The sequence below is a fragment of the Trachinotus anak genome, unplaced genomic scaffold (assembly GCF_046630095.1).
Source record: "Trachinotus anak isolate AG129_WGS33_773 ecotype Australia unplaced genomic scaffold, CSIRO_AGI_Tana_v1 ptg000010l, whole genome shotgun sequence".
NCBI lineage: Eukaryota > Metazoa > Chordata > Actinopteri > Carangiformes > Carangidae > Trachinotus > Trachinotus anak.
The window spans coordinates 17,398,886-17,424,614 of record NW_027273861.1 but is presented as its reverse complement, the minus strand read 5'-3'; the positions used below and the strand labels follow the sequence as shown (position 1 = coordinate 17,424,614).

The 25,729-nt window shown below is 43.5% G+C and overlaps 1 long non-coding RNA gene across 2 annotated transcripts in view; it reads right to left on the bottom strand.

Annotated features, from left to right (window-relative positions):
* Positions 1-25,346, bottom strand: part of LOC139627254 (uncharacterized) — a 106,987-nt gene extending 81,641 nt beyond the window's left edge. For both annotated transcript variants that reach the window (XR_011692541.1, XR_011692540.1), the window contains exons 1-2: positions 25,165-25,346; positions 24,590-24,771 (exon numbers count right to left, since the gene is read on the bottom strand). This is a non-coding gene — a long non-coding RNA (uncharacterized lncRNA). The remainder of the gene's footprint in view (positions 1-24,589; positions 24,772-25,164) is intronic.
* Between the last annotated feature and the right edge of the window lie 383 nt (positions 25,347-25,729).

The following is a 25,729-nucleotide window of genomic DNA, read 5'->3' as shown; positions in this document are numbered from 1 at the left end:
GGTTCACCCACACTCGACAATAAGGCAGAACTTTGACCCATCACAAGTCTAACCGACCATTTAATTCACACACACACACTCACACAGCATTAATGCCAGGCCATAAAGTGAAATATGCTTCTGTGTGCCGCAATTAAATCTAACGTCACTGCCATTCCAGCACTGAAACACATATCGCTCATGGAGCTCCAGTCATATGAATGCCTTGTCAACGAGATGGCTGTAAAACAGACTGATCAATCGTTAGTAATGTCTATTGTCTGACTATTAGTGCTCCTTGATGCTTGCTTGCTATAACTGCCATCAAAGGATGCTCACACTGCATGATTTCAATGAATGAAGCCTCCCAAAGGCAACAAAAACTATGAGTGCATGAGTGTGCACACGCACACACACATACACACACACACACCCACCCAGCACCCGCTCCTCTCTAGATGCCAGCTGAGTGATGCAGACGCTGTTGTGCTTCAATAAACCTGCAGTGGGGTCGTGAGGTGATGAGGCCACAGCTAAATCGGTGGCAGGTTTAGCTATTAGTTGAGTCACAGATGAGTTCATAAGAGAGGCATGCTCTAGGGGGTCACTGGGTAAATCATGCTCCATTTCACCAAACACACACACTGACGCCACACACACCCAGACTCCTGCAGACACCAGACTCCATGGTGACACACTCCATCAGGGCGACTGTGAGTCACCTGGGCAGCCTGGTAGACAAGCAGCCTGTGGCGAGGCGACACAAGGTGTGTGTGTGTGTGTGTGTGTGTGTGTGTGTGTGTGTGTGTGTGTGTGTGTGTGTGTGTGTGTGTCTGTGAATGTGTGTGTGTCTGTGAATGTGTGTGTGCTTTATGTCTGGCTCCAGTGATATCATCATTAGGAGACAGCAAGGGCCGAGTCGCCTGATGGACGGCACACTCCACTCCCCTTCTGATCTGGCCACCTCTCACCCAAAAAGGCTACTGTCACACTGCTTCATAAAATAACGACAGGACAAAGAAATGGATGAAGAGAGGCAGGGAGGGAGTTGCAGGGGAGAAAAGGAAGGTATGGATGGTGTATAAGGAGCCGGGTCATGGCTTTGTGTTACGCCAGCCTCTAGACACGTCCATGGGGAGGAGACCTGGCCTACGCTTTGCAATCAGCAGCCACTTACGCACTAAACTAGGAGTGGACACAGACATTAAACAGCCATTACATCAATAGTATGGATGGGCCTCACTTTAAAGGTGTACTTATCATCTGCTTTATGACCAACCATAACCAAGATGAAAAGCAGCTCTAGTTAATTCTGGTTTATGAGGCAAAACTAAGACACAAGAAACTGCCTTCAGTTTCATCTGTGGGAATTTTAATTTGGTGCAAAAACAAAAGCCACACAAAATTGTGCATAAGCAAGGCTGAAAGTGAAGGTGCTGCTTATTGTGTTTTAGCATTAAAACACATTAAAACATTTACATTAGCTTCAAGACATCAGCATAAATAAACCACCAACAAACTATTGCTGAGCTGAAAGGCAGAATCATCGCACTGCATTTACACATGATACATGATAACCCTCTTCAGTATGAGTCTGTCATCATCATCATCATCACCAGAATAATCATCTCAGCAAAATGCTGAATTAGCTGGAATGATGGAATATCTTACTTTCCAGTCTGAAATGCAGCATATACCATTACATGTGGGGGCAGAGCTGTGTTTAGGTTAGGTTTAATTGGTGCAGGTGCACTTCATTGCCTTGAATTACCCTATAAGTCTCTCCAGCCCTATTTCAAACATGCTATATGCCTCTGCCTGCCACTAGATTGTACATGTTATAATTAAAGATGCAAGGTGGCAGCGCAACAGCCTGACCAGGCATTAAACAAGAAAGTAAACCAGAAAAATGGACTTCCTTACTAATACTCAATTTAGTCTTTCATTCAGCCTCTAGTTGTCTTTGTGTTATCATCAGATAGTTACATGTCTTCCTAGCACATTCTAACTAAGACATCTTCTGTTTTTAATGTCAAAATATTTATATACTCTAAACCAAAAAAAAAAACTTTTGGGGTAACTTAATTTTACACCACAAAGTTTATTTTTTTTTATTTTACAGAAACAGCAATATCATGAGATGCTATATGTCCCTAACATCAACTACAAGGATCAAGATGTCTGAACATTATGACTTCTTACTTTCTATTTTCTATATGTGTAGAAAATGAAACGGAAGTGACAGCTCTGCATGAAATCACACAAGCCACATTTCCCACATCTGCCCGTCACAAACACCTAGACTCATGCATAAACAAGTACCAGGCACCAGCACATTTGATTGTCCTCTTACTGTCTGATATTTACTTGGTGAAATTTCAGTTGACATTACTTCTTCACTGTCATCTCAGCCCCCGCAAACTGCCTGCCAGCACCACAACACCCAGCCACATGACCAGAACTTATTGCCTTTGGCCACCATTACACTAAACCTCAAACTGGAGCATAGCCAGGGGAAAACCATAAAGGAGCCACATGGGTCACAGGACTCAGCTCATCATCTCAACGCTTATTATCAAAGATGTTATCGCACACAACCTCTGCCTGTCACGTTACCATGAAATGTTGGTCAGCTGATGCACCGTCGCCATGTGAGGTTGGTGAATAGAGAATGGCTTGAATGAATTCCCCTGCTGCTACATTGTGGAGTTTACATATACATAAACTAGTGTGTCACTGTGCTGTTAATGTGTTTCACACCTTGAGGCTAAAGACAGTGGCTTGAGTCACAGCTTCCTTTTCCAAACACTAACACCCATCTTTTCTGCTGAGACATTGTTCACCTCAATAAGGCCCTTGTGCTGCCCAGCAAGGGCAGATACAGTGGGTGGCTGTTGGCGCCTCTGTCATCACCCAAATTTACAGTCATCATCTCGTGTTGAAAATGAGTTACAAGGACCATATCAACAATACACTTAACATTCTGCCTTCCCAAAAGGTCTGGTGACTTCGGTCCCAAATTTACACATAAATGCAAAGTCAGCTGAGATGCACAACATGGAAGATGAGGGTTATATGAGGCAGCAGAGGCAGCAGCACTACTGCTACTACTACTACTAAATACTTTTCACAGCAAGAGAAAACTCTAAGGGCAGCTATTATTTAATCAGAATCTCACACATTAAGATGAACAAGTTAGTTTATTTCTCTATTTCAGTTCTACTATCACAAAATTTTCTTTTCTCTTTGAACCAACAAAGCTTTGACAAATTTTGTTCAAAATATCAGTGGAAAATGAAGGTGCTGATCAAACCCAATGCAGTAAATAGACAGTTTTGACACTTTTGTGCTGAAATAAAATCTTTGTAACTATTTCTATTAAGAATAATGAAATACCACCACAGTAAATCCACTGCTGGCGCTGATCTGTACAACAACAGTGTAATAATACCTGTCTGCACTAAGCATAGGGGAATGGGTACAGTTGGAAGCGCTAATATTAAGTAGGTGATGTCTGAGGGTCACATATCCCTTGCTGTTACCCCTCTTCATTTTTACTGTACATTATCTGTTTATGTCCGAGTTCAGTGATTGTGACTTCTTCTGACTATTAGAAGTATGTTAACACAGAATTTGTTGATGTGGCTTCTAAGCATGCCAACTGCAATTCATAGCAAGACTATATGTCACATGAAAGAGGAATAGGTTCAAAAGCTACAACGTTCCCACTTTATAACATGCTCAACATGTGTCATCTATTGATCAACAGGCTGAACAATTCACTCTGCAATGTAAAAAGACCAAAACCCACTTCTTCATTAAAGCTCATCTTCAGGCAAATATGCAAATCCATGTAAACACCAATCTAAAGAATACTTATTAAGACACAACGACTCAAGGCCTTAACAGTCAGGCCTTTAAAGCTCAAATGGCAACAGTTGATCAAACATCAAACGATCCCCTTTGACATCCACCAGCCTCAATCCATGTTGGACAGAGTTTACCGTCTCCATCTGAAGTATTCTTAGACAAAAGAGCTCTGCCTCTTATTGTGAGATCAACAGAGTGGCAGAAAAAGCAGTGTGTTGACAGAGAGGATGGAGATGGCAAACAGATCGGCTCACGTCCCACATCTGGCCTTCATACTGGGGGCTGCCGGCGATGCAGATTTGAGGAGGAATCGAGGTCGTTCTCAAGTGGGTTGGGGGTAAGCTGAGGTCTCTGTGCTGACACACAGAGTGAGTAAAGGCTGGAATTAAGGGGACAGCAGCTAACATCAAAACAGAGAAACCTATCCATCTGTGGGAATCAAGAATGGTGAGATTATGTGCGTTCTTAGTGTTTGTGTGTGTGGTAGTGTGTGTTTCAGCCCCCCTCCCCTCCAACACACATGCTGAAACAGTGCACTTAGCTAATTCCAACAGTCAAAAGACCTCCCTGGTAAAAAGGGCCACAGAGTCCTTTTAAAGGTAGCAGTTGCTCTGATCCCACATATATATTCTCTGTACTGGATTCTATTGGAGACATTTACATGCAAATATCTGCTAAATCCAGCTCTGTCTGAGGCTGACAGACCTTTCACAGCTCTGTGAAATGGCAGAACATAGCAGGTCACCAGTCCAGCGACAAAGGGTTTGAGACAGCACAAACCAAAACCAGCTATGCCTCTACAAATTGGACAAGGTCGATGACTAAAAAAAACTAGAAACTATTTTCCTCTCTCACATTATTTACCTGATCATTTTTACACTTCGTATTTAAATCTTTTTTAACTGTTTACAGCCTCAGAGTATCAAATCCCAGTTGTCTATTTACCAAAGAAGTCCTTTTTCACACTGTTTAATGCTGAAAAGAATAAATCAAAAGCACAGAAACAAATCTGACCTAACCTCACGTTTTATCTTAAATGATTTCACTACCCACTGAAAGAAGATTCAAAAAGGTGTTTGGCTGAGGGGGCTCCTCTGTTGACCATATCACTGTAAGGAAAGATAAAAAAGAACTCATTTTCCCTTCCTTTACCTTTAATGATGCCTTCTTGTTATCTAGCCATGCCTCTCAGGGATGTGGCTGCCTCTCAGCCTTTGAAACTAGTTGCATTGTTTCAGGCAAGGTTCGCACTGAGGTTATGGGTAATTGCAATAGCTGTTTTACATTTCAATCGGCAGTATAATCTCCAAGTCCCCATCTTCCCCACCACAAAACACTGATATCCCCCTAATTCAGCAATTTAGTTGTGATAATAAGGGGTTGGCCTAAAGTTTGCTATATGGCACAAACAACGTCACTATTTATGACAATGCTTTACATGTTGTTTTTTAGATACAAATGCATATCTTAAGATGCTGATGGTTTGAGGATTTTTCTAGTGTTTTTAGTTGTTGCGCTAGTCTTGCATTTTCATTGCGTTCCCTACTGAAGAAATTGCATCACTGGGAATATTTTTTTGTTCATTATTTCCAAGAAGTCCTTTCTCTACACTGAAACACCCTGTGAAACTTACAAAAGAACAATGTTTGTCTATGTGTTTTCATGTCAATCTCCTTATATGATGTTCATTTGACACAAGGGTTTTTCTGTCAATTCCTCTTAATGGGCGACCACTTCTCAGAGGCAGAGTAGGCACTGTCTGACATGGCCCTTGACACTGAAGGACCCTATGCTAAATTGGCTGGTCCTCTACTGCACATGTTAGAAGTTTTATTTTTATTTTGTGGCTGGAGGAGGGTGGTTCGCTTTGAGGTTCCTAAAGAACGAACACTTAACAAAGCCTCTTTCTCTTCTCTGGTCTATCGGAGAGTTTCCTTCCAATAATGACTTTGTCCCCCTCCACCTCCCGCCACAATAAAAGCCCTCTGCGACATAACTGGGGGCTTGGGTGAATTAGCATGTCCACAATGGACAGTGGGCACAGTGGCCAGACCTCCACACTTTACAGTCTATCAGGCCCAACCAGCGGGGCAACTGCTCTTCCTAAAGACCCACCTCTTTACATTTCTATGGAGCAACTCATTAGCTAAGTAGAATCACCTTTTTCTTACTGCATCTTGCCTCTTTGTCCAAGGGCCAGTCTTTGTCTCATCTAAATGATCCCACACAAGGCCCATTTTCTGGTTAATACATATTTACAGCCATGTAAGGTTTTTGTGGGCATCCTGTAGTTTTATTTTGCAGGCCATCACTCTAGACACCATAAACCCATTACCAAGCTGTTTAGGGTAATTGTTTGACCGTATAGTAGTTCTATTTGCAGACCTCAATGAGTCAGCAGCATTAGAGCGGGCAGATGGCTAGACAACACATGCTGGGGATTCCCTGGGACGACCTGATGCATTTGTAAACCTGACTCACACATTTTTGTCGAAACTTTGGTTGCCAACTGGATAGTAGTTGTGCAAGGAAATTAAAATATACACGAACGGCAACAAATATACACGAATGGCAACATTTTGCTCTCAGCATTTGTTAAAGGTTTAAAAGTTCTACTGTTGTTATGCATGTGATCATGAGACAAGCCCTTTAAAGTACCTGTCAATATTAAAGTAGTTGTGGATCTCCTCACTGCAAGTCAATATATTTAAAATGTAGAAAGAAATCTTTTTAGGTGTGTGTGTGTGGGTGTGTGTTTACAGTAGCCTCCTGGGGGGTAGGATCACCCGATGTCCTGAGTGAATTAAAGGGGCCAGCTGTGATACCGCCTGAAAGGAACATGGAGGCAGACAAAAGGAGAAATCCCTGTGCTCCCCCCGAAAGACAAAAGAGACAGAGACAAGAGGCTGAAACCATACAATCATCTCACCATCTACAATGGCCAAGCTCCTGTAACAAGCAGGATCAGGGGGATCGGCAAAGAGCTAAGCCAGCCGCGGCCACAGGTTTCAGTGCAAGCCATTAATTCCACTCTGCTTAGCACACAATTAATTTCACTCTCATGCGGCAGCTCAAAGCTTCCCGATAAGAAGAGGACTGTTTCCAAAACCAAGATTAAAAGGTGAGCCTGTAAAGACTCCACCAAGTAGAGGACTGAGCAGATGCTCATAGACTAAAGAACTAAGAACAGAAAAGGCCAATGTTGAAAAAAAGTGAACTGTGTGGAAGGATGGAGTCAAACATAGTGGTCCCACACATCATTATATTATCAACTGTGGCCAGAATTTGCTACTGACTCACAACTTACTGTCAGTTAAGCAATTTGTTAGCGCATGCCGAGTTTTTTAATCCTCTTTTTTTGTTGACATTTTATGAAAAGATCCTTGGGACTAAGTCGAAAAAATGAAACAATAAAGTTAACCAAGCTGAAAAAGGTCCCCCTGCTGACTTTTCCATTTGAGCTAATGTGACCAGAGTTAATGCTCCTATGGGCTTAATTCAGCCACAAAAGTAGTCAAACCGTGGGGACAACTAATTGTTGGTGAACTAAAGCACCTGCCAGAAACCGAGGGAGCTCAGGAGCTGCGGAACTGGTCTTTTCCCAAAGCAGAGCCCGTGGTACCGGATTAGATCCCTGGAGTGCAGACATCCTCTTGGCTCCCCTCGTCTTGTGCCCCAATGGCTACCCTGCAGGGTACCATGATTTCTGTCTGCAGCGTCTCAAGCCATGTAAAGCCACATTTCTCCCCTATCCCCCCCTGATTTTAAATTCTGAGCATGAGGATGTATTTCTTACCATTATACATTGTATCTTAGTTCAGCATCTCCAACAAGCTTTTACTTGGTAACCAGAGATATTTTATTCATTGGACTTCATCAGCTTTTTAAATTGCAAGAGCAGCTTTTGTAGTAAAGTGACCTGGTTCTTTTTCAAACCTGCCAAAATGTAAAACTTACTGGAAGTTTATAAAAGCCTTGATACACCTGTGGGAAGGTCCTCATCACTGGAAGATTTCCTAATTTTAGCATTCACACAATTAACAAAAGCAGTTGGTTTGTAATAAATATAAAATATGTGATAAATATAAAAAGTGTGCTTTGAGAGAACTATCTATTTGGCCAGTGCCCCACACTCCACTGAAGCTCCAACATAACCTCAGTTCAAGACCAAAGATGTCCTAGATGTAAAAAACAAAAATTAAAACAGAAATCTCACACATCAATCCAAACTAACACAAAAAACAGCCTAAACACTCCTTAATATTTGCACAATAAATCAGTTTCAGATCATGAACTTTCTAACTAATCTGATACACTGATGTAACATATTTGTTTCAACGACCATCCATCTCCATACAGTGGCATGTACATGAAGGCTGACAATGCTCTGCCCATGGGCCAGGGCTGGAGAAGAAAGCAGTGACCTGAGTTTAGTCGATGACTAATGCCCCACAACCAATCGATTGGCCAGTGAGGTTCAGAGATAAGAAGCTGGACCCTTTGGCCAGAAGAAGCCTGTGACCTCTACACCATCCATCTCTGTCCTCATCTGGTGCTGTTGAAGGTTTGGCGCTCAGTTTTTCCATTAAGTTCTCCTCCTGTGACAAAGCAGGCAGATGCTACTATCGGTTTGTCTGTCCAGCTTGGCCTATTAGGACAAAATACCACGCCCACCTCCCTCTCTCTTCCTCTCTCTGCACAGCTTTGGGACCCCGGCCCATCGCAAAAGACATAGAGGATATAATACCAAGCCTATGGCCCCTTTCAAAGTGTCAGGACTCCAAACTAAACTCCTCCAGAGATGAGTAATGGGATCTACTGGCCCACATTGAACATGCTTTGAAGACAGCCCTGAGGTTTTAAAAATCAGAACAATGGCTAATTTCATAGTGAGGACTATTGGATTCCACATTTTTTTTCTGCCAGAGGCATCTCATTTATTTATTGATTTGTATTCATTCATTTACAAAAAAAAACAACTAACAAAAGAAACTGAAAGGAAATGCATCAATAAAATGAACACATCTACACTGAACTTTAAAATCACAGAGAAGCTGTTTATGGAAACAGGCAATGCTAGGAATGAATGTTTTTGACTTGACATTTTAAAGCATATTTAAGAGTGGAGGGCTCAAAGCCATGTCTGAGACCGTTACCACAAAGCAGACATATGACCATCATCTTGATTGATAAAGTTTCTGAAATGAGCAGAAATGATTAAATTAGTTTTAGTTCACTTTTTTTCAAAAAGTTGAAAAAGCAATGACGATCAATTTGGATTTCCCCCTACAGTGGTCTTCCCAGCTCTTATGCATGTACTGACGTGCTTGAGCATTTCTGGGATGACCTACAAATTTCTGTTCAGTACTGACAGACTTGGGTGAGGACCTTCACCTGAACTTCAGGTAGCACCAAAAGAGTTTTGAATCTTTTGAAAAGAGTGGATTACATTTGTGACAGATTGTCAACTAAAATTATGCATCTAATGGATGATGATGGCAACTCGGAATTATATTTATGGCATATTTTGCTGATCCATCCCTTTACAGGGTAACTACTACTGAAACTGATAAGATTTCTATTACATTTCCACTACATTATAACTCTTTCCATAATGTCTCCCAACTGAGGTTTATGAACCTATGGAAACTCTAAATCCCACTCTCAACAAGATATCCTCTGTCAGTTCAGATGAGCTGTATACAGGTGCTTCTCATTCTCACGCTTTTCTGTAATGCAAACGCTCCCAGCTGAAATTCAGTCAGCCCAAAGAGACTCAGCCCGCTTCCCAAACAACTAATTTGCCTAAGCTGCCTGTCAGTCGGGTGCATTTGTTTGCACTGATAGTTTAACTCCACAGGGCCTGGAGGATGCTAATTGTGTTGATTTGGAGGGGGTCCCTCAGGTGTGTGGTTGTTGGGAGGGGTGGGGGGGTTGGGTCGGTAGCACCTTTATGAATGCACTGGCATGCCTCCAGTTTACACAGAGCAAGGCTGTGAATCACAGGCACACCTTTTTTTCTTGATAGGCAATCAGCAGTTTGGGCTTCATGGGGTTAGCATCCTGCAGAGTCTTTCTTAGTTTGGTCTAATGTTAGTAATTATACTACCAGTGTGAACCTCATGCCATTAACAAAACAGAGGTGGAGACAGAGGGAGGAAATGTCAGCAGGAGCCTGAGTTTCGGCCTACATAGTATATGACATAACAATATGAATGAACTGGTAAGACTTGAGGCAAACATGAAAGGTTTATGTTATATGTAAACTAAGTAATGGATGGCTTGTGTATTTAAGCACAGTTTTAGCATAGTAAATAAAAAGACATTCTAAATCTTAAACTTGTTTTGGTATTCTTTGAACTTCACTTTAAGAGTGGCTTTTCAATTAAGACTATTCTCACTGCTTTGCCCAACAATGTAGGAAGCTTGCTTGAAAACAAAGCCCCTAGAAAACAGTACCTTCCCTGCCCCATTGAAAAGGGACCAAATTGCAGCACCTCAAACATTTTAAAACACAATATGGATGGAGGCAGCAAACACAAAAAGGCATCTGTGACATAATATCAAAAGGGCCATTTTCTTACATTCTGGAGGGGCTGAAGCTAATGTTGGCTGCAGTGGTCAGCAAACATTGGAGTGGTCAGCGTGGAAAATTCCCTGTGCTCCATCATTCTGATGGCTGTGTCCAATTGCATTATGCCAGAGCAGCAGGTAGCCCTGGCTGCTGGGGTCGCAGCTCTGACGGCCTCGCCCCATTGGCCCAGGGGCTCCGGCCAAGGTTCATGGGTCAGGGCCTTGTCCGGACACAGGCTTGGCTCCTGGCCAATGGGTCGAGCTGGTCAGTGGTGGAGAGCAGTGGCGGTCAGACAAATGATTTATAGGCACACCGGATGGTGAGAATACTAAGAGGCTGCACTTAAATCTGGCCAAAGATTTTTTTTAAGTTTCTCTAAAGGCTCAGTATGTTCATGATTTGCTTATCCCCCACCACAAGCACTTTGTGATGAACTCCTTGACTTGAGCTGACAACTTTTAAAGACTTTTTTATACATTTAATTTCACAAATCAGATGCCATTGAGTCCCCTTTTATTTTTCCCTTGCATATGTTTCCCCTGAAACGTTCTGCTAATGAACAAAACCTGGGCTAGCTCACATCTTTAGAAGTGTGGTCTCAAAACTATCTGTTGCCAAAAGTTAAAGACGAGCTTGATCTGTCATCCTGTCGCGAACTGTTTATCGCTTGCCAACCTATTTAAGTGATTCCATCAAACTGGGACACTTCAGAAGTAAGTTTAGAGCCTCACAAGTTTTCTGGTCATGGAAAGCAGGGGAGCTCTGATTGCCCTGAAGGGCGTTTTGTTCTTGTTAGGGTATTGTTAACAGATGGACACAGATTCATACCCACTTGCCTAAATCAAAGATGGCATTTGTTTTTCATGTTAGATGATCTTAGAGCTACATGGATGATGCAAACAAAGCCTTTTTAAATAATCTCACAAAAATCAAATCAAGAGACATTATGCCATCCAGGATTTGTTGATGACTCACTTTACCCTAATTTAGCAAGAGCGTAATTGAAAACCAATATTCAAAAGCTAGAAATGATCAGCACAAACAGCTATACATACTTAGTATCATCACACAAAGTAAACATTTGGCATCGACATCATAAAACATCAAGGGAAACAGCTGGATGGTTCATATTGCCAACAATGTAAACCATGGAGTGAACAAACTGCGTAACTCTGTATAGCCACAAAGACAAACTATTGAGCGACATTTCTCACATTCAAGGAGTCATAAACCATCCTGTGACTAGAGGAATGGCCCAGCATGTGGTTTATTTTTTAGGGACAAACTTAAAGGTCAGGCTTTAATCCACAGGAGTCCGTGAACGTATTCTCTGGTCAGAATCACCAGCTGCCATTTGCACGTGGGTGGACAGTTTGTCTGTGTTGGCCTGCAGAGCTGAGGCCTACAGCCATGAAACCTTGCTGCCCTTTCAGCTAATTGTTTGTGGGTTGCTTTTAAATTTATTGACAGTCTTGGTGATATAGTGCTTCCATTGTGTCCTCAGCCTATTGTGAGCAGCATTAACTATGGCTCCCGCTTCCCTGCTCTTGTGCTACATGCCTGACCATGGGGCCAGAGAGCAATGTGATGCCCAGCAGGAGTGCCCTCTCCGTGGGCAGGAGAGAAGACCTTTACAGGTGCCTCAGCTCCTCTCTTAGCAACGCCCTGCTGCTCAAAATTTGTTGTCCCCCTCTGGGTGTCTTTCTGAAAGTGTCAGCTGTGGGGCCCCTGATGGGAGATTTGTTGATATGATAACTCGATTAGGCTTGAGGATGGATGACATGGTGGCAGAGAGCAAGTCTGCAGCTCCCAGGGAGGTGCTGACTCCTCTCCTTAACCTCTCCTCAGGAGACCAGCGTTCTGAACACGCCAGGCATGTGGCTCCCAAAAGCCCTTGCTGAGCCTCTGGTGATCAGTCTCCAAAGCACAATGGTGCAGTTCACTAACCAAGCAAAGAATCATGATCCTTTTAATAATTTAAGTATAGACACAGTATAAGACTAGAAGACTTCAAACAAAAGAGAACTCACTAATTAAGAGAACTGAATGTGAAAGTTCATTATTATGTGGATTTTATTTCAGGATTTATCATCCAAGCTGGCCCCTCTCTCTTGCACCTTGTTTTCCCTAATTGGCCATGCACCATTTCCCAATTAACTCTAAAATTGGTTGATGATTGTCCTAAATTGGCTCCAGATACCAGCACACAGCTTAAGTGGGAGTTGAAGATAAAGTTATAGACTCTGTAAATTGGTAATTAATTTTAAGCCATCAAAGCATGGCTATTTTGGTAGCTGGGGGAAGGGATATGGATACAATCCCAGGTAGTCAGACTGGTATTATCCAGTAAGACTCAGTAAGGATACACTAATGTGCTCTCAACACTGCTCTACTTCCGGAATAATCTCAGCTCACCGGTGTCAGCCAGGGCTGCATTATAAACTCTTTTCACCCGGTGGTTAAGTTGGAGACTCAAGGTGGATTTAAATCAAAAGAACGCTTCTCCCTCGACGAGGCTGCTAAAAGCTCTGGCATATCCGCCCAGGTGTAACAGGGTCAATCAGTAACCACTGGAGAGTTAATTAGAGATAAAGTGTATGTTAATGGAAAGGCCTTGCTTCACTCACACATTCCAACACACCCACAAAGTCCGTCAGGTTGGGTGCCACTTGCAAAATACCCACACTTCTTGGACTTATACTAAAACTCTTGGCCTTAAAGTTAAAACAGTCATTAAAGTATATATTTCTACTTATTCCCTGTCTCCTTACATCCCAAAATTACAGAAGGAAGCTACATGGAGTGATGCTTTTGTCTTCATGCCACAGCAACAAAGTTTTTCTCATAACTGGCATGGTAATCGTTGAAAGCTAACCATATGACTTCCAGCTAATATCATAAACACTCAGGTCTGGGAGATCATTACATGGCAAGAGCGCTTTCCAGCTGTCCTCACACTTGCACACAATGAACAAACATACACACACACACACACACCTCCCTCCTTCCATGCCTCCACTCATCGCTACAAAGCCAGGCAGCAGTTCAGACAGGATGTAGCACATGTGTATCATATTAGCCAGGCCTTCCCAGCCAGCAGGCCTATATGTGATATTAGATCTACAGCTGGCCCACTCCCTCTTTTTCTCTGAGCTGCTGCCCAGCCTCCAGCCCTCTCAGACTGATATTTCACACATCCCTCCGCCCTTCTCACAGCCCCAGTCACAGGTGGGAATGCCTTCACACAGAGCAACAACAAGAGAGCCTGTTGTAATGAGTAGATGTGTTTTCTTCCCCACAGTGGAATTGCAGACAGGGGAAACCATTCAGCGTGGCCCTCCGGGTCAGTCATGAAATGTGGAGGGGCTGACCCGACATGGCCCACATCAAAGCCCTGATGGACACAAACTGAAGCAGGAGAGTTCAGGTGAACGTTACTGCACAGGGAAAGCGAGCTCTGTGTTTATCCATGGTAGAAAGGAGCTGGAGAATGTCACTGAGTGCCAGTTCGTCACCCCTGAACGACTGCAGGTAGTAGCAGTGTGATGCTTGCCATCTGTCCACATCTAGGGAGATCATGGGAAGAAACAGTGAGCTATAATATCCTTGTGAACCAAGATGACTTTTCCAAAATAGATCTTTTGTAAATATGAGTACCTCAAATGCCGAAGTGATATCTCACAGGTGAGCTTGAAATACTAGACCTCTGTGTTGGACATTTGTCAGGCAACAGACAGAATCTATGGGTATCCCAAAAAATAAGGACAGAGAACACAAAACAACTGATTCGTATATGCCCAGCACACAGGGACATATTAATTCTCATCTGGGCATTAAAAAAATCTATAAACTTTTCAGTTCTATTACTGTTGTCATGACGAAGAATCTGGAAATCAACATCCCTGATGATCCACTCTTTCCCTGACTAATTAGAAGCTTCTGTTTGTGGAGATAGCAGCTCACTCATTGAGACAAAAAAAAAAGTATTGATTTTTGCCTGTGACCCCAGGCTCTGAACAGAGCTGAACATCAGACAATGACTGGTTAATGTGTTCTTGTTATCAGGGGTCACAGATGTAATGGAGGGGGAAACAGTGATTTGGTAAGTGAGGGCCGCTGATGCCCTCAAGAAGACAGAGAGATGTGTGAGATTCAACTGAATATGAAGATGAATTAATGTAGTTTGTTCCCTTAAACTAGAGGTAAATCTAGGCAAGAAAGTTAATTTACTACACTAAACTAAAACCTGAATTGTCAATGGGCCAACAAAATGTTGTGAATCTATAAGTTTAAAAAAATGTTTTCAAACTAAAGATTAGAAAAGCCACATTGGGCACATGCAGATAAACCAGTAAAGTTTTCTCCTTTAATGAGCGCACATTACTTCAATAATCTGAGCGCAAACAGCATATTTGGACAGATGATGCTTGACTCTGAAAATCAAAGTAATAACTAAATGGTAATGATACAATCTCCAGACCACATCAGCTGCATCAAAACTGAAAAAGGCACATCATCTGAGCATAACCATGGAAATGGCAAACAGAAATATAGTAAAACTGTAACTGATTCTCTGCTTAGCTGGAGCTTCCCTGCAGATTGGAGCCATCAACACATGCTGCTTGGTGTATCAGCCGAGCTGCGATGCATTAATCAGAATACAAATTCATTTTCAAGTATGAAAGGCACTCTCGCCACCCTCCTACTCCTCACTAGAGCGCTGGCTGTCGTTTTCACACACACTCACACTCACCACACTTCACTTTGTGGTGTTGTGAGTGACGCAAAGAGGGATGTCGTCAATTAACTGCGGTCACCTCAAAGATGAGATGACTCAAAATATTGTTTTCTTGCATATTTCCACTAAAAAAGAGCAATGTCAGACTGGATACTTACATCTGCGATCTAAAGGCTATAGACGTTGAAAACAAAAGAACTGAAGACTGCCAATGACACATATGCAAATCTAATTGTCGAGGCTCTAACATGACTAAGTTAAGAAGGTTAATTCCCATTATTGCCATGGGAATTATTAAATAACTGCAGCTGCAACAGAACAGGAACTGAACATCTGTTATTGATTTGGAAGAATTTGTGCTATTTGAACCACTGATAGATTTACAAGCCAAAAATTTTAGCAGTTTACAAATGCAAAAGTATTAAGGGCACAAATGTATTCATCATCAAACCATAGACTTAATCAAAAGTTACATCTGGGAGATGACATTGGTACTACACCCAGGAGGACTGCTGATGCAGTAAATAAGAGTCATAAAACCAAATATGCAAATAGGGGGGAAAAAATACTACAATCACTGCATGTTACGTTTATTACACTGATAGGAGATTTATTATGTTAAAAGGCCTTTGACAGCATCTGCTAATTGTTTTTATGTCATAGGTTTATTACCTTAATGGAAAGTCATTGCATTAACACTTGTAACACAGATTACTGATGACATGCCCTAACCGCTGGCTGTTTCTGTCCTCACCTTACTCTGTCACTCACTCACTGTTTGAAAGGGTTGACGAATAAGGATATTCTTTGTGTAAGTCATTAGATTCAGTGGAGGACCTTCAAGTCACCCTGAAATCAACTTTATGTCTCCAGAGTGAGGTTGAGTGACCCATCTGCCATTAACATACCAATACACTCACACTAAACTCCAACTACATCCACACTTAAAACGCATCACTTTTGCTATGTGTACGCCTGGCATCCACACTACTCTGGAAATTTTAAGCCCCAAAAACTGAGGCTTTTTGAAAAACTGCTGGCCCTGTTTTAGTTGGAAAAAATCAAGGGCTGTGTCTGGAAAGGTAGAGACTTTCGGAAACGATGGCACCAGGGTTTGCTTCCTGGTTTGCTTCTGGTCAGTCACTACATATCCTTCCCTGATTCATCACCTACATATACCAGCACATGTATGCCCAGTGTATGTCAATGGTCATGTAGTAGTGCATTTTCAGGTGTATTACTATGGACAGAGATTATTTTTGATATGGAGCTCCGTCTGGACAGAGATCATTTTTGTTTTAAAATGCCATTTTAAAATTAAAAGGTATGGAGGTACATATACACATTAGACAGACCTCTCAGCCCACTTCTGACCACATCATGACAAAAAAATAAAACATGAGAAGGACAGTGTTCCATGCAACTACAGTAGGAAAGAGTAAGAGCAGATCCAATAGTACAGGTGCTTTTTTAAAATGCTTCCATGACTCAAGCCGACATAAACTGCAGCAACACCCACAGACTGTACTGGAATATATCATTGTTAGTTTGATAGGAGAAACCACAATTTAAAGATTAAAGCTGCAGCCCTGAATAAGTGACACATTCACACAATTAACTGAGTTTTTGGACACGAGCAGTCTGGCAGTGAATGTCTAGCATGATTTCATCACCTTTTATCCTGCAGCAATGAGTGACTATTTTAGAAAGTACTTCACAGACGTCAACACCGGTGAGTAGGTCTGATCCATTTAACCCTGCTGTCATGAGCATGTGCAAGCTTCATGTCAAAACCAAGGCGCAATCAATGGTAAAATCCTCCATTCAGAAACCAAAACAATGCATTATTTCTACCCAGCTGTTCAACCTACATCTCTAAAGGTGTTTACCAAGGGACTACAAATTATGCTTTCTGTTTTCCCACAGTGGTGAAGACACGAAGGTTTGACATTTACTCTCACCAAGAACAGAAACACCTACAGGCATCAAAACAAGTTTGTTGACCATGTCACTTAAAATTATGTTTTACAGCTTCGGTGTTAGCAATGAGAAGAATGTCATTGGTCTTGAGTTCTGGGTAGAGACAATGTGACTGTCCCTTGAAGGGTAGTTGGGTAGTCACCCCTAGACCTCTGGAAGTAACTAGAAGTAGACCTGCTGCATGTTTGTGTCAAAAGAAGCCATCTGGATTTAAGCATCAGCTCAGGATGTGTCCTGAACACCATCCTCTGGTGGTTTCCAGGCATGTCCAAGAAAGATCTAGGACACACTGGAGGGATCTTCTCTGGCCTGGGACCACCTTAGGATCCCCAAGGAAGAGCTGGAGGATGTGGATGGAGGGAACGACACCTTGACTAGCTTGCTTAGCCCGCCCCTATTGAGATAAGCAAGCAGAAATTGGATGGATGGATGGATGGATGGATGGATTTACTGCTTGACAATGCAAGAAGGTCCCTCTCAGCACTCACTGAGATTGTTTCATTTAATGGTGTTCTGAACAGTAAATTCAGACAAGCTCTGTAGGCGTCTGAGTACAAAAATGCTTCAGGCTGCTGTGGCAGTCAGAAATGCAATACCTGCCAGATCTTTCAGCTCAGTTTTATCAAGGGGAATAATTTCTTCCTGTCTTCCTCACACATTCTGTACATACACATGCAAGCCTGGGACAAATAGGGCCAATTCCACTCTGCGCTAAAGCCAACTGTGAATCAGGCACGCTCTGCTCTTGGTATACATTATAGTGTAAAACTGTAAAGCTTTCAACTTTGAACAATCAAATTAATGTGCAATACAGCAACAATCCTTGTGAAGGAATTGAACACCACAGTCAAATGTAAACTAAACCATCTTTTAGCCATGTCCCTGTCATGATCTGAGTTATTAATGCGGCCAGCCATTTCAAAGCTCTATAAAGGAATTTAGCTATTCATATCATCTATCAAAGACATTTCAGAAGTGGGCTGGCTCTTATTTATTGTTCACATGGAAGAAACAGCAATGGAACAGAACTACCTAATCACACACAGACAATAACACATTTCTCCCGTATGCTGCTTTAAAGGAACCCCCCCAACCCCCCCCAAAAAAAGCCCTGAATATAATCCACCAAGCAGAAAGTGCGCAACACTGCAGATTGCTGAATCAAAAGCGAATGTTCATATTCATCATTTAGATGAAAAACAAAATACAACCACATCAACTTTACTTTAAAAAAGCCGGCACAAGAAAACTCATAAGAGAACAAATTCTTGTCTGAGAAGAAAAAAAATGTTTTCTTTTAACGAAGGGATGGCTCTTCTTTGGGCGCATCCCAAATGAGGGGGTCAGACAAGTTAAGGCTTGTCCTAAAACGGACACATGTTCTCCATTGTAAAGCTGACTTCTTTCCCAGCCAGGAGATCAATGCAACCTGTCAGAAGTCACCCACTTGCTGTCAGACCTCAGAGTGATGCTTTAGGGGAGTTGGGGTTAAGGGCGGGGGAGGACAGCAAATTATGTAGAGGAATCTCATAGGGAAGTCTGCATTTCTGCATTTTAATTTCAGGAGAGGTGGGGGGTAACGGTTAAGAATTGGGGCCCCCTGGAAGTGGTGATTTGCCAGGGGCATCCTGCAGGTAGCTCAAACTGGGGGCAGATGAGAGCTGGCAGATGTGGGAAATCCTGTATGTTGGCATCTGTTGCTTGTTCAAGCTACAAATGGAACTTGGTGAATCAAGAAACCCAGATAAAAATAAGACTTTGGCAAATTTCTAGAGATAAAAAAGAAACAGAAATGTTTTGAGTCACCAGTACTGATCATTTATCAGCCTCTAACAGATATTTAGGTCACTTTGTGCTCTGATACAAAGAAAATCTTACTGTTCCTTTAAAGACGCTCTGCCAGGACACAAATAATTTTGCTATTCTGACATCGATAATGCTGCAGTCAGTTTAAGGCCAGTCTCATCCACCCGGAGTAACTCCAACCATCACCACCGTGGCTGTCAATCAGTCATGCCCTGATCTAGTGGCCATATGTGATCAGTGTTTGGGTGCAGGTCTGACGGACAGCTGCCCCTCCTCAAGACCCGGCTAAAGCACCTGCTTTGTCTGTCGGTGCTGCTGACACGTGTCCCTCTTTGTGGCCCCCACGCTGTTGCCCCACTGTCAGAGCCAAGAGGGGCCTCACTAGGCAAACACAACCAGCGCTTTTACCTAGGGTGCTGACTGACCGACAGGGGCTATGTAAGAAAGGGTGTAAAAGTGGTTGTTGATGTAGGAGAGTTGGAAATGTTGAGCACTGTAGAGGTTGTGTAGAGGTCAAAAAGAGGAGGTATCTTAAGGTAAGGTAAGGCCTTGGGCATGGGCAAGGTATGAGACAGGGCAAACTGAAGATAAACAGCTAGATGGTGACTTCCACAGCATTGACAGAGCTGGTGGGGTGGGTGGGGCAAACAAGATAAGCAGGAAAACTAATCATCTGTCAACTTTACGGCCGGTAACAGATGAGCAGAGCTGTAGCACAGAGGAGGCAGCCAAGGCAGAAAGGACTGACTTGCAGCTAGAGGGGGTGGTGGGCGGGCAGCTGTCAGTCATCCAGCCGGTTGCAAGCCCTGGGGCACACCTGTTCACCTTTGCATAAGGCTGGGTGACCCTGTTAATGTGGGGGTCAGTGCATGACAGTGTGATGAGTAAAGCAGGATGGGGATGTTGTTATTCTGCATATAAAACGGCTGTTGACCCCCAGTATAGATCACCTGAGTGATAGCACAACAGGTCACTGAATCAAAGGCATTGTTGTGACCTTATGCATTTTATGGCCCTTCCAAATTTGGCTTATTTTATACCAGCTATTAACACAGTTAGAAGTAACACCTATAATTAGACTCAGAAGAAACAAACTGTAACTTTGTTTAACTTAAAGCTCTTTATTCTCTGATCAAAGGTCTGCTGATTCCCAATTTTAAAAAAAAAAAAGAAAAAAAGGGGAATGCGTTGATGGTTTATTTTACATTATCTAATATCAATGAATCAGCCATTCCTGTTGAAGTCCACACAAATACAAATATTAAGAATTACGGTACACCAAGAGGGCCATGACATGTGTCTGCTGCCTTCAAAATCATATGAAGATCATATATGAATGATTTTGACACTGCACGCATTTCTTCACATTATACAGCCTCTATAACTTATTTCAAGTAAATATCAAACACTGTATTCATTCTTGATCTTCACTCTGTAGTGTTTCCACTCGGCAGGCAAACTGTCTCATGTTAAACAAAGGAACTCATTCACTGACCGCTGAGCATGGGTGAACAACTGTACAACAGGAGTAGGTGTGGGAACATGAACCATCTATCCTGTCCACATCTGCAGTGCACTTCCTCCCCCACAGATGAGGCAGCTGTTCTACGGTAAACTGTGCTGTGTGGCTCCCTCCTCGGCCAGAGCACTTTCCCCATTGTTAGGATGAAAAGCACCGCAGCGGTGGTGGCCCCAGTCCTCAGGAGCAATGCCTGGCTGGAGCTTATTTTGGTTGGGCTTGCCCAAATAAACACACTGGGACCTCGCAGCCGCAGCTGTGGGCCTCTCCCTGGCTGACCTCCTCTCCTGTGACTCCTCCACTCACAGAGAGAAAGAGAGAGAAAACAAGTGAGGGAGAAAGAGACGACTAGCCTGAGCCAAAGCCTGCAGAGGTTAGAAGGGCCAAATGCTGCTTATTATCAGAGTCAGGTCTTTCCCACGCCTGCAGGCCTCGTGTGTGCAGCCGGCGGCGTGCCTGCTTGCCAGAAAGTGTTTAGCTAACTCATCTACAGTCATCCTCCCACCGAGGGAGGGGGATGAGGTTTGGTTTCTCACTGCTGGACAGAGAGGAAGGTTTATTCAGCAAGTTTCTGTGCAAAGACCGTGGGGTTTAAAACCAGGAGGGTGAGAGGAATGCAGAGCACCTTTCTTCTTATAACTTGCTGCTCTCAGAATGGATGAAAGTGTGAATTTGGAGTTTGACAGTTGAGTAAATTGGACTAATGGGCTGAGCACGCTGGGACGAAGGTCACACTGTGCCCGTTCCTGCAGCCCCACTGGGGATGGGAATAATGCTACGAACTGCTGCCTTGCCTCAAGAAACATGTTGGGGCATGTTGTTGGGAAAACACACCCACACATTACTAGGCATTACTAGTACCACTACTGTTTTTATGTATGTAGATTTAAATCAATGTATCAGGAATATATTTATATCAGTATATCACCACTCACCCACCTAAACACCCACAGCCACCCACTGAATTCCTCCTACATACAAACCCACACACACACACACCACCTCCTACACATGTATCTGTCCCCTCACACAAACACCCACACACACACATCCATCAATGCTAATGAATGCTCAATCACCACCTAGTAACTCCCACACACACAAACCCACACACACCGACTCATTCTCCAATTAATACAACAGCAGCCTATTCCCTCCCACACACAGACACATACACTCACACACTCTTTACCCCCTGCGTTGCTCCGTTTGCACTGTCAGCCTGATGCAGAGCTGAGTCAGCAATCACCCATTGGTTTGTATGTCTGTCTGTGTGTATGTGTGTGTGTGTGTGTGTGGGGGGGGTTGCAGCCTCTCCAGGAGCACTGTTGTGAAGGAGGGAAGAGGAGGGACTCTCCTGCAGCCTCTGAGGGGACAGATGGGCAGAGAGAGGGCTCCTGGGCAGGTAGTCATCCCCAGAATGTGGGGGCGTCTTTGGGGGGTCTTACCAGGGGCTGAATGGCCTTTAAATGCCCCCCGCCCACACCCACAGAGAGCATCAAGAGGGGGGCTTTTGTCACTAAAGACTCAGCCTCTCTCTGCCTCCTCCTCCTCCTACTCCTACTCCTCCCCCTCCCGCTCCCACTCCCACTCTTTATGCTGAGTGGGTGCATCACCGGGAGATCACCGCCTACAAACACACCTGCAGGAATGCACTGGAATGAATATGTAGCATGTCAGCAAATGGACAGACATCTGTTATGTGAAGACACATGGCCCTCCACAGTGAATATGAATGACATCGCTCAAAATTTCCCACTGAATTAATGGGAACTTAGTAGTGCTTTTTGCTGCAAAAATGACGATTAGTGTGTTGACTACCTGCCAGGCCCATATCCATCTCCTCGACAACTAACACTAGAGTTGGTTTTAATTCATGCCAACTGTGCTCTTCTCACAGTGACCAGGGCAGCCTGAGTTTTGCAAGGCAGAATCCCAGAAAATAATTGAAACTAGAAATGAAAAGGTTCACCAATGCAGCAGAGAGAGAGAGTCAGACGCTTGGGAGAAAGTTCAGACTGGGCATTAAATCTCCAGTCCCTTATTCTGTCAGTGCCGCCACCGCCACAGAGCCACGTCAAAAATTACACAGCAGCTCCAGCAAGCAGGCAATTATAGAGTGGGGTCTATGAGCGACGCCTGTGTAGGACTGGCTGGCACTCTCCTAACTGACGTTCACAGAGGTACTTACAATTTACAGCACAGGGTTCATTTTCAGATGAACCGAGTCCAAGAGCTGGGCCCACTCCCAAGCCCATCTTTCTGTTTCTCATGGTCATAATTACATTAAATATAATCATTCAGGCCCAAATTGCTAGTTAATGCCTGTGGCTGTACTCAACCAGTGAGTGATAGACTCGGAGAGGAAGAGCAAACAACAGGAAGGCTGAGAGGTTGAGAGAAATCCGAGGGAAGAGATAAAGGTTGCGTTTGCCAGGGACTCCGTCTGGGCTTGGTGGCGGGCCTGATGGCACCATGTCAGTGTCATTATGTGGGTGTGTGTTCAGGAGTGGTTTCAGCCCAGACGGACGTGACACACACATTCAAACGCGTGTCAGGAGGCCACCCACGCCTGACACCGGGAGAGTGCCAGGCCCTGACACATGGAGCGTGGTGAGGCGACAAGTTCGTCAAGAGACCGATCAGTGCCTTCTTGCCACATCTCAGTCACTAACTCTCAGTCACGTCTCACTCTCCCCCTTTTCTTTCCCCTGTCTCCCTCCTTTCCTGATCATCTGAATATGTATTTGTGTTTCAGATGAACACAGTGTAACCTCAGTATAAATCCATCTTCAAGAGTTAAGTGACAAATATCTGACGTATCATTGAATGTTCTTAATCTAGATGATAGAAAGCACTTGTGGCAAATAATGCCATTCTGTATCATTTACCGTAACATCACTGAGCAGAACTCATTTTTCACATTTATTAGCCTCAGACAAAGCCCAGATGTGGAGACAGTGCCAGTGGGTGATATTGCCAAGTGTTGGTAATTTATTCTCCTCCAGATCCCTTCTACACAACAGTACCAACAACTGTGGACTGACAAGCCTCCCTCCAAATGTTCCTTGTGGTTTCTCTTGGGATGTTCGATACCTCATGCAAATGCTTAATCACCTCACTTTACTGTTTGCCCCAGCTGGCAAAGTAAACAAAAGGCACACTTGGGCATGTGTCTTAAACAAGCTGAGGAGTGTAGGAGGTTTCCAGAAATAAACCAGAGCATGAAGTAAAATCGCAGCCGAGGGAGGGTCCAATGTGCTGGATTTCAAAGGGAACCCATAAAAAGACACAATCTGGTTTTCCCATTTTGACAAAGGAGGCAAATGTGGCTGAGATATCATGCCACTGCCGTTTTCCTATCGCCAGCGCTTACTGTAACTCAATCTCACTCCACTCATGCGTGGGGATTTATGACTGTTGTTAAATCAGCGGTTCTCGGTCCTGTGCCACTGAAATCAAAACGATGGAGGTTTTCAGTCACTACAGCAGCTGATTTTTTTTACTGATTTTCATATCTGAAAAGGGAGAAAAGGGAACAATCATTGGTTGACATGGAAACCTGTTTTCTGTTTTCTTCAGTCCATTAGAGGTATCATCCTGGTATTATTTCACCTGTAAAAACCATCTGTCACTGCAATTCACATGCCAACAGTTAGAAGTCTCTGCACCCCTAACATCATTGTCCAGTGTGTACACTTTCTATCTCTCTCCCTAACCATCTATGAGACTTCAACTGCTGAAGCAACACACCAAACGGACTAATCCCTTGTCAACATGTTGCTGATCCCGGGATTGGGCTGCCCCCGGGCCCTGATCTCCCCTCTGCCTCCCTCCTTCCCTCATCGCTGGATCCCTCAGGCTGACATGGGCCCTGACAAAGCCCTAATCCATCACCTCCTGTCAGGGAAGGCCGCACTGCAACACCCCCCACATGGGCCAGCATTAGCCTAATCCACTGGGCCAGGGCTCCATGAGAATGGAGCGCCCACATGGCTTCACCCCGGTTCTGTTTACTCGTCCCATCTGAGTCAACACACACCCCAGAAGGACGAGCAACCACAGAAAAGAAGGGCACACCATGAAGTCCCTGGACCTATCCTGAACCATCCACTGTACCCACCGGTGGAAGAGGCTTCACCTTTGGTGGTGATGCAGTGGGTCTGTCCGTGGGTCTGACTGCCAGGCCTCTGGTGTGGTAATGTAATCCCTGGAGCAAACACAGGCTTCCTGACTTCTGAAGGGTGTAGCCGACTGTGGGTGCCTCATTCAATGGAAGAAGCACACTTTGATGATGCTCCACATCTGTGAGTTGACAGCCAAAGGTAACATCGTAGACATCAGGGTGCACTCACACACATGCACAGCATACATAGCTAATGCTATTTGCAGGGTACAAACATGAGTCAAAAAGAAAATACACTTTCACAAAGTAGTGCGTATATGTATAGTATTAGCAAACAGCTAAAAGGGTTTGCGTTTTAAACAGACGCAGGGAAACAAATATGACAAAAAAAAGTCAACAACATGCTCTTATTTAGCGCTGAACATGTACATCTCTCACCAGGTGAGAGCAATTTGAGTAATTAAAGGTTAGGCTCTGACTGAGTCATATTTTTGTCAAGGTTTATTTTTAATGTTTCCGGTTGTGTTTTATTCTCTGCATCCATGTACATAGAAACTGTGTTGGGCCCCTACCTCCTGACGGCTTCACACTGCTCTCAGCTCAGGAGGAAGCTTGCTCTCCAGCTTCCTCTCCCCTCATGTAGCTTTTCGGTGAAGATTCAGAGCCAACACTTCCCTCTAGTGGCGGAGGTATGAACAGCATCTACTGGCCAAGTCTGCAGTGTCTGGTGTCAGAATCAGTTATAATACCAAAATATTACGCTGCTACTCTTAACAAGAAAATTCAAAATGAAATTCGGGAAAATTCATCTAAAAATGGGTGTATGGCAAATGTTATTCAACTCTTTTAATTCAGTGTTTTTGCAGCTGTTATAGTCTAATTCAATCACCACTTATTTCCCTGGGAAGTTTGGTTTCACATCATGTTTAAGCGGCTTTAATACTAATAAATAATGGAGGCTACACATGAGTGAGATGTTGTCCTGACATCAACGTACATATCACTTCATTTTCAATTGATCAAATTTATTTGTGAAAAGACATCACACAAAAAAAAAATCTCAGTACTTGTTAGAGTTTAAATGGATAATGCCTTCATCGAGACGACCAGCTGAATTCAGCATATAAAACAAAACAC